General features: G+C 35.3%; 1 long non-coding RNA gene across 1 annotated transcript; it reads right to left on the reverse strand.

Annotated features, from left to right (window-relative positions):
• Positions 1-4,642: 4,642 nt before the first annotated feature.
• LOC143976219 (uncharacterized) lies at positions 4,643-8,520 on the reverse strand. Its single transcript, XR_013272567.1, has 3 exons — positions 8,408-8,520; positions 4,933-5,134; positions 4,643-4,849 (listed from the first exon to the last, which is right to left on the reverse strand). It is a non-coding gene; the product is annotated as an uncharacterized LOC143976219 (long non-coding RNA).
• Between the last annotated feature and the right edge of the window lie 708 nt (positions 8,521-9,228).

Raw genomic sequence — 9,228 nt, forward strand, 5'->3', positions numbered from 1 at the left:
AAAACTGAGGTGCCTCCCGGATGGGAGGGGTTATATAGGGGAGGAATTCTCCTTAATTAGGGTCAACCAGTGTCCAATCACCAGAGGTGCCTATATAACCCACTATGTAATGAAGCTCCTGTGTCCTGTGATGTATGATCAAGAAATATATATATATATATTTTTTTTTTTTTTTTTTAAGCAAAGGTCGTAGAGAATATATTGGTGGCTTTTGCAATTTTTTATGTCACACGGTATATGCGCAGCAGTTTTTCAAATGCAATTTTTAAAAAAAAATACTTTTTTTTTTAAATTTTAATACACAATGTCACACTGAGAAAATAGATACCAAACATGTCACGCTTTTAAAATGCGTGTGTTCCAGAAGACGTCAGGACCAAAGCGCGGTGCGACTTGCGTATGCGCAGTAGGAAACCGGCTGTGAAGCCTGCAGGCTTCACTGCTGGTTTCTTTTACTTGCAATGCAGCGTCTGCCCCCCCCCCAAAGTCGATGGACAAATTGGCTTGGAGTGCCGACATCATTGTACCCTGGACAAACAAGTGTCCTTATATTAAAAAGTATTTGTCGCTGCTGATTTTTTTTTTTTTTTTCAGGTTGGTACTCCATTTTATATCTTATTATATTTTTATAAGTACAAAAAATTAATCAATACACAAAAATAAGACTGATGACTAAATCTGACGATAGAATAATTTATATTGAACAACATCTGATGATTGGATTTATATAATTAATGAGGATAGCTTGGGATTTGATCGGATTGGCCCAAGCTATGTAAGTAGTAAACGTATCTGGGCACGGGACCCTTGATGACGTCAGACGTAGGCTGACGAAACGGCGTTGGGTGGAGCTTCTTGGGACAAGTAATTTCCATATGTAAGTGCAATATTATTGGTCTTAAATAAATATTTTTTAATTACTACACTATGAGAGCCCTCGTCTCTCTTACTCCTTGCTTGTATGTATACTTTCATGGAGTTACAGTATATTAGAACGCTGGAGCACAGTTGTATCCCTCTGAGAAACTCCCTACATGGTTATTTGGGTGAATGTCAGCAGTGACCTGGATCCAACTGTATGGTGACCAGTCTGTGATCTCTTGGGATTATCTCTCTTGTGCATTTGACTCCCTATAATAGCGGTCAACAGAGTCCGGTGAGTGTGCTGTGCATCTGTATGCTGGTTGGAAAGGATAGCCTTCTATTTCCTCTCATGGTGGATGTTTACTACACTGGGACTATTCTGGAGTTTTTATGGACTACTCGTTGTTTAAAGTAATTGTAAAGGTTTTTTTTTCTTTTTTAATTTAACAAACATGTTATACTAACCTGCTCTGTGCAAATGTTTTGCACAGAGAAGTCCTGATCCCCTTCTTCTGGGGTCCCCCAAGCCATGCTCCTGGCCCCTCCTCTTCATTGGGTGCCCCCATGGATAGCCGCTTTCCATGGAGGAAACCAGGCGCGCTCCCCAGTCCTGCTGCTGCGTCCATTGACACAGACTCGGCCCCGCCCCTCGGCTCCCGTGTCACTGGATTTGATTGACATCAGCGAGGGCCAATGGCTCCCGCTGCTATCAATCTATCCAATGAGGACCCGAGACACCGGCTGGAGTTGCTTTGCTCGTCCTCGTCGCTGGAGCGATCAGGTTCCGGTAAGAAAAATGGGGGGTTCTGGGTGTGGTGGGCAGCTGCAGCACAGAAAGTTTGTCGCCTTAATGCATAGAATGCATTAAGGTGAAACACCTTGAGACTTTACAGCACCTTTGGGGCCAACAATCGCGGTTTAAAAACAGGCAAATAGAATCGCGGGACGACCGTCGTCCAAAAGAAGCTCCTGTATTTCTTTTGGGATGACGTGCGTCCCGCGATTGTCGCCTGACGAATTGCAGGAAAATCGCGCCACGTTTGGGGTGCTATTAAAATCAATGGGCAACGAACCGGGAACGTGCGGTTGCGATTCCGCCCCCCCCCCCCCCCCCGCGCAATTCGTGATGCAGAGATGTGAACGGAGCCTTAATAATTTTGGTCTTTCAAGAGCTATATGTTCTTGTACTGCCTATATGTGCCATAACTGATTAGTAATATTAATTCATATGAATAATAATATTATAAAATATATCACATTAAGAAGCGTGTTTATTTTATACGTTTTGATTTTTTAGGTGTTGTTACACTTTATAATGAGCAGCTTCTTTATTTTTATCTTAATTATTTCATGTATTCATTTAAAGCAGAAAATCCCTAAATTTCACATTTTTATATTTATTTATTTATTTTTTACTAATTTCACATTTTAACCATGGAAGATTTTACCCCCTTCCTGACCAGATCACTTTTTGTGATTCGGCACTGCGTCGCTTTAACTGACAATTGCGCGGTCAGGCGACGTTGCACCCAAACAAAATTGATGTCCTTTTTTTTCCCCACAAATAGAGCTTTCTTTTGGTGGTATTTGATTACCTCCGCGGTTTTTATTTTTTTCGCGTTAAACAAAAAAAGAGCGACAATTTAAAAAAAAAAAGCAACATTTTTTGCTTTTTGTTATAATAAATATCCTCCAAAAATATATAAAAAAAACTTTTTTTTCCCTCAGTTTAGGCCGATACGTATTCTTCTACATATTTTTGGTAAAAAATATTCCCTAAAAATATATAAAAAAAAAAATTTTTTTTTCCTCGGTTTAGGCCGATAATATTTTTCTATATATTTTTGGTAAAAAAATAAATAAAAAAACGCAATAAGCATATATTGATTGGTTTGTGCAAAAGTTATAGCGTTTACAAAATAAGGGATAGTTTTATGGCATTTTTATTATTACTTTTTTTTTATTAGTAATTTTTTTTGCTATAATAAATATTCCGCAAAAATATATTTAAAAAAAACATTTTTTTTTCCTCAGTTTAGGCCGATACATATTCTTCTATATATTTTTAGTAAAAAAAAAAATTCTAAAAAATCGCAATAAGCGATTATTGATTGGTTTGGGCAAAAGTTATAGTACTTACAAAATAGGGGATAGTTTTATGGTATTTTTATTATTATTTTTTATTATTAGTAATTTTTTTTGCTATAATAAATATTCCCCAAAAATATATATAAAAAACTATTGTTTAGGCCGATAATGTATTCTTCTATATATTTTTGGTAAAAAAAAAAAAAATATTGCAATAAGCGTATATTGATTGGTTTGCGCAAAAGTTATAGCGTTTACAAAATATGTATGTGTATGTTTTATGCCATTTTTATTATAATTTTTTTTTATTAGTAATGGCGGCGATCTTTTATCATGACTGCGACATTATGGCGGACACATCGGACACTTTTGAGGGCCATTCGTCATTTATACAGCGATCAGTGCTATAAAAATGCACTGATTACTGTGTAATTCAAAAAAGCAAAAGCAAAAGCAAAAAAGCAAAAACCCCTAATGGTGGACTTTTTAGGCACGTATCAAATAAAAAAAAAGTATGATAAAGTACAGAAAACAATGATTTATTAATTATAAAGTATCATAAAAAAACATAGAAAATACATTGACATAGAAGTCACCACTGTACATACAGTAAACTATCATATTCTTGCACCCGACGCGTTTTGGAGTAAAAATATACCTGCTTCCTCAGGGGTGTGCATTTGAACAAGAGAAATTTTGTATTAGAGTAACATTCTATGATATTTGTATATATGTGTATATATATATATACATACAAACACACACACACACACACACACACACACACACACACAGTGCCAGTGTCATTTACACAGTAATCGGATAGAAATTTATATAGAACGTATATATATATATATATATATATATATATATATATATATATATATATATATATATATATATATATATATATATATATATATATACATATACACACACACACACACATATATATATATATATATATATACGCTCTATATAAATTTCTATCCGATTACTGTGTAAATGACATTGGCAGGGGGTTAAGTGTGTCCTAGGGAGTGATTCTAACTGAGGGGGGGTGGGCTACTACTCACCTGACAGCGATCTCTGCTCCCGGTGACAGGGAGCAGTATATCTCTGTCATGTCGCTAGGCAGAACAGGGAAATGCCTTGTTTACATAGGCACCTCCCCATTCTGCCGCTCCGTGATGCGATTGCGGGCCCCCATGGCGGACATCTGGACCCACGGGCACGGTCCTCCACAATGCCGTGATTTAAAGGGGGCGTACCTGTGCGCCCATTTGCCCAGCAGTGCCATTGTGCCGACGTATTTGATAAGTGACAACTTTTTATATTGACTTTTTTTTAGGTAGTGGACATTTGGTGGTGCGCGTTAGTGCTTTTTATTTATTGCGCCGACGTATATCGTCGTGCGCTGGTCGGCATGTGGTTAAATAAGCAACAAACAAATAAAGCCCAACACAAGCCAACAATTTTTTTTAACAATTATAATTTTGTATAAAAACTGCCCATTTCTAAGCCTCCCCGGCAATGATATATGGTTTATTCCAACTCCTGTAACTGTCGCTTTTTCTGGACAGCTTGGCCTGCATGTAAATATATATATATATATAAAAAAAAGTAAAACAAAGGCCTGTGAAATACAAGATTTTAAAAAAAGTTTAATATTCTTACTCTTCTTGTGCTGCCAATATTATGTTTTGGAGCTTCAAATTGTAAAATAAACAGTGTGATTTATTATTGCTTTTCCTGTCTTCTCGTGTTTACTGACGAGTAAATTTCAGCAAATTGGCTCCATCAGCCCCTTCCATGGAGTGCAGACAGACTTTACCGGGAAAATATTCTGATGTATTTGGTGTTTAATGAATAGTGAAGAGGTACGGTACTTCTGGATCTGCCAGATTACACAAAGCGTTACTAAACCCGCAACAGTAAAGTCATTCTATATATACAGTAAAGCATGCTCGTTATACTCACTGTGGAACCTAAGGGGTTAATCCTCTGCATTGTGTAATAAGGCTGTTTGATCCTGTCTTCTCTGATCCTCCCCTTCTTCCACAGTCTCCAATCCATTAGACATGTGCGCTGGCGAAAAATTTCTTTTCATTTCATTCGTTTTTTGTTTTTTTTTCATTTTTCAGGTCCTTCGTTATGATTGCAATTCGTAAATTTGCCGATTCTAAAATTCAAAAATAAGAAAGAAAATCCGAAAATTTTAAAGAATAACTAACTAGTAATTTAGACAAATCCGTTAATTTGGAAATATCTGAATTAACGAAAACCCCTTTAACTAATTTTTTAGAATATTGCTAAATTAGAATTTTGAAAATTCGATAAAAAAAAAAAAAATAATTTGAAAACCTGAAAAATTTGAAAATCTGAAATAATAACTAACTAATAATAACTTAACTATTACTAACTATTAAATTATAGGTATTGGAATTTCCTTTCAAATTTGGCTGTTAGTGAATGTAATGAATACAAATTTATCTGAAGCTACAAACTATCCGAAATAACAAATGCCGCATCTAAAGAAATGGAATGGAATGAATTAATAATACATAATAAAAATAATAATAATAAAAAGTTAATATTATTATTGTTATTTATTATTATTATTATTATTATTATTATTAATTTGTTATGTCCCATTCATTTAGATACAACATTCATTATTTTATATAATCTGTAACTTTGGATAAGTTCATATTCATTACGTTCACTAAGAGCCAAGTTTGAAAGAAAATTTCAATACCTATAATTTAATAGTTAGTAATAGTTAAGTTAGTATTAGTTCATTATTATTTCAGATTTTCAAATTTTTCAGGTTTTCGCTTTTTCAAATATGCTTTTTTTTAAATTGCATTTTCGAATATTCGAAAAATTCGTTAAAGGGGTTTTCGTTAATTTGGATATTTAAAAATGAACAAATTTGTCAAAATTATTAGTTAGTCATTATTTCTGATTTTGGAATTTTTCGGATTTTCAAATTTTCAAGTTTGCTTTTCTTAATCGAATTTTGCGAATATTTGAATTTACGTTTATTTGAAAATTTTCGTTAAAGGGGTTTTCGTTAATTCAGATATTTCCAAATGAACAAATTTGTCAAAATTATTAGTTAGTCATTATTTCAGATTTTCTAATTTTTCAGACTTTTGAATTTTCAAATTTGCTTTTCTTAATCGAAATTTGGCGAATATTTGAATTTACGTTTATTTGAAAATTTTCGTTAAAGGGGTTTTCGTTAATTCAGATATTTCCAAATGAACAAATTTGTCGAAATTATTAGTTAGTTATTATTTCCGATTTTCAGATTTTTCAGGTTTTCGGATTTTCAAATTTGCTTTTTTTAATCGCATTTTCAAATATTCAAATTTTTTCATATTTGAATTTACGTTTATTTGAAAAATTCTGTTAAAGGGGTTTTCGTTAATTCGGATATTTCCAAATGAACGAATTTGTTGAATTATTACTTATTAGTTATTAGTTCAGACTTTCAAAATTTTCAGGTTTTCGGATTTTCTAATTTTCTAATTTTCTTTTCTTAATCGAATTTTCAAATTTTCTTTTCTTAATCGAATTTTCAAATATTCGAATTTTTAAATTTTGTTAAAGGGGTTTTCATTCATTTGGATATTACCAAATGAACCAATTTGTCGAAATATTTTTTTTTTTATTTGGAACAAAACGAATTGCACATGTCTACAATACATCTACTGATAGTATAGAGCAGTGATGGCGAACCTTGGTACTCCAGATGTTTTTGAACTACATTTCCCATGATCCTCCACTGTACTGCAGAGTGAATGAACATCATGGGAAATGTAGTTCCAAAACATCTGGGGTGCCAAGGTTCCCCATCACTGGTATACAGTCTTGGGAGCACTCTGCACATGCTCAGTTTGGTGTGTATTGCTAGAGATTTTTACTCATTTTTTTGGGAGGGTGCATGTGATCAGCAGATGGCCAATCAGCACTGTCCAGACAGAGGGTCAGGGGTCCCAGAACAAAAGGAGAATGCAAACTCCTCCTATAAGCTTTAACTATACACTGATAGAAGTGACAAGACTGTTATATACTGTTGGTGAGGAAAAAAAAGGTATTTATTAGTTTATATTTACTAAAATAATTGGATTGCCATGTTCTATGTACTGTGGGAGACCAGATATAGTGAATGCAGGCTCCGGGGTTTAGTAACACAGAGGAATTTGCTTTCCTTTCTGTAGTACAGCTTTATAATGCTTTTTGAGTACTGATCACATAACTTCTACTTTTCCAAAATGTATACATTGTAGCAATAAAGATTATTCATTGTACTGGATTCTGGAGCTGCCGGATACATTTTTCTTCTAAATACTTTCCAAAATTACTTAACTGCGCGGTCATGCACCGCTGTACCCAAACAAAATTGATATCATTTTTTTTCACACAAATAGAGCTTTGTTTTGGTAGTATTTGATCACCACTGGGTTTTCTATTTTACTATTTTATGATTTATTATGTAAACAAAAACGACCGAAACTTAAAAAAAAAAGAAGAGGAAAGAAACCAATATTTTTTAAAGTTTTGCTATAAAACATAAAACATAAAATCAAATCTCTTCATAAATTCAGGGCAAAGTGACATCTCTTTGGTAAAAAAAAAAAAAAAATCTCAATAAGTATATAATTTAAATTGATTGGTTTTCATGAATATTCTATAAACTATGGAATATAGTTTATAGTGGATTTTGTGTTAAATTTTTTTTCATTTTATTTTTTTATACTAGTAATGGCGGTGATGAAATCCATCAAACTGGAGATAGATAAGGTTGGAATCTTTATATAGATCAATCTTGGTTTTGTATATCTTTCAGGAAAAAATATTACGATATCCAGGGCGTTTGTTTTCTTAGAGAATAGGTGCAGGAACTTTCCCTTTCTGAGTCACCTCTTTTCTCCGTCCCTACCTACCTATGAGCACCATTCCTTGGTTTCACCCCCTACCCATCACCCAATCCTGCCTTTTTTAGAGAATACAGAACCAAGTATAATTTTGTAATTTTTATGGAATTTGGTAATGATAACAAGAAAAGCACCAACATAGATCCCCTGCAGCCAGTAACAATAGAGCCCCTCCCCCCAGCAACAATAGATTCCCCCATCAACAATGGACCACCCACAACAAAATTCCCCCCCAAGCAAAAATAGGCTCTTGGCAACAGCAACAGATCTCTCACAGCCAGCATCAATAAACTTTATGGCAGTCAACAACAATAGACCACTCCCTCAACAGTAGATCTCTCCCAGCAACAACTGACCCCCCAACAATATAGACTCCTCTAAGCAACAATAGATCCCCCACCAGAAACAGTAGACCTCCTCAGCAACAATAGACCCCTGGTGCTGGAGGTGCCGGAACTGCATTCCCCACGTTCCCGCTGAAAAAAAGCCCTGGCTATATCTCAAATTACCTGGATTTCCTCAGAGTAACATTAGAGGAACATCAAAGTTGGATAATAGGAATGTCTGATATTTGGCTCATCTACGTGTGTAGATAGACTGCAAACGACCAAGACTCTCCTCTCCAGACTGTATAAAGTCAATAGTCATTAGTTGTAAGGCTTGGTTCACACTGTTTTCGATATGAAAGTCGCACTATTACCTGCGCGACTTTGCATGTACGACTTCCCGGCGGCTAGGTAAGACTTTAATATGAATGTTTGAAAATAAAAAAAAAACTAATTTTTTTTGTTTCTATTATAATGCCGCTACACACGACGGGACTTTTCTACGGACTAGGTCCGATGGAATGAATCCGTCAGATATTACGATCGTACATGGGCTCCAGCGGATTTTTTTTTCCTCAAAAAACTCGGACTCGAGTCCGGTCGAAAAATCAGTTCATATGCTAGTCTGACGGATGAAAACCAACACCAGGGCAGCTATTGGCTACTGGCTATGAACTTCCTTATTCTAGTCCGGTCGTATGTCATCACGTTCGAATCCGTCGGACTTTGGTGTGATAGTGTGTGGCCAAGTCCATTCATTTGGTACTCTGATGGAATGGTGATGTGTACTCTAATGGGCTGGTGACAAGTACTCTGATGGGCTGGTGATAGGTTCTCTGATGGGCTGGTGACAGGTACTCTGATGGGCTGGTGACAAGTACTCTGATGGGCTGGTGATGGGTACTCTGATGGGCTGGTGATGGGTTCTCTGATGGGCTGGTGCCAAGTACTCTGATGGGCTGGTGACAAGTACTCTGATGGGCTGGTGACGGGTACTCTGATGG

Source organism: Lithobates pipiens, unplaced genomic scaffold (genome assembly GCF_037356315.1).
Source record: "Lithobates pipiens isolate NorthernLeopardFrog02 unplaced genomic scaffold, aLitPip1_a1.2 Scaffold_13, whole genome shotgun sequence".
Classification (NCBI taxonomy): Eukaryota; Metazoa; Chordata; class Amphibia; order Anura; family Ranidae; genus Lithobates; species Lithobates pipiens.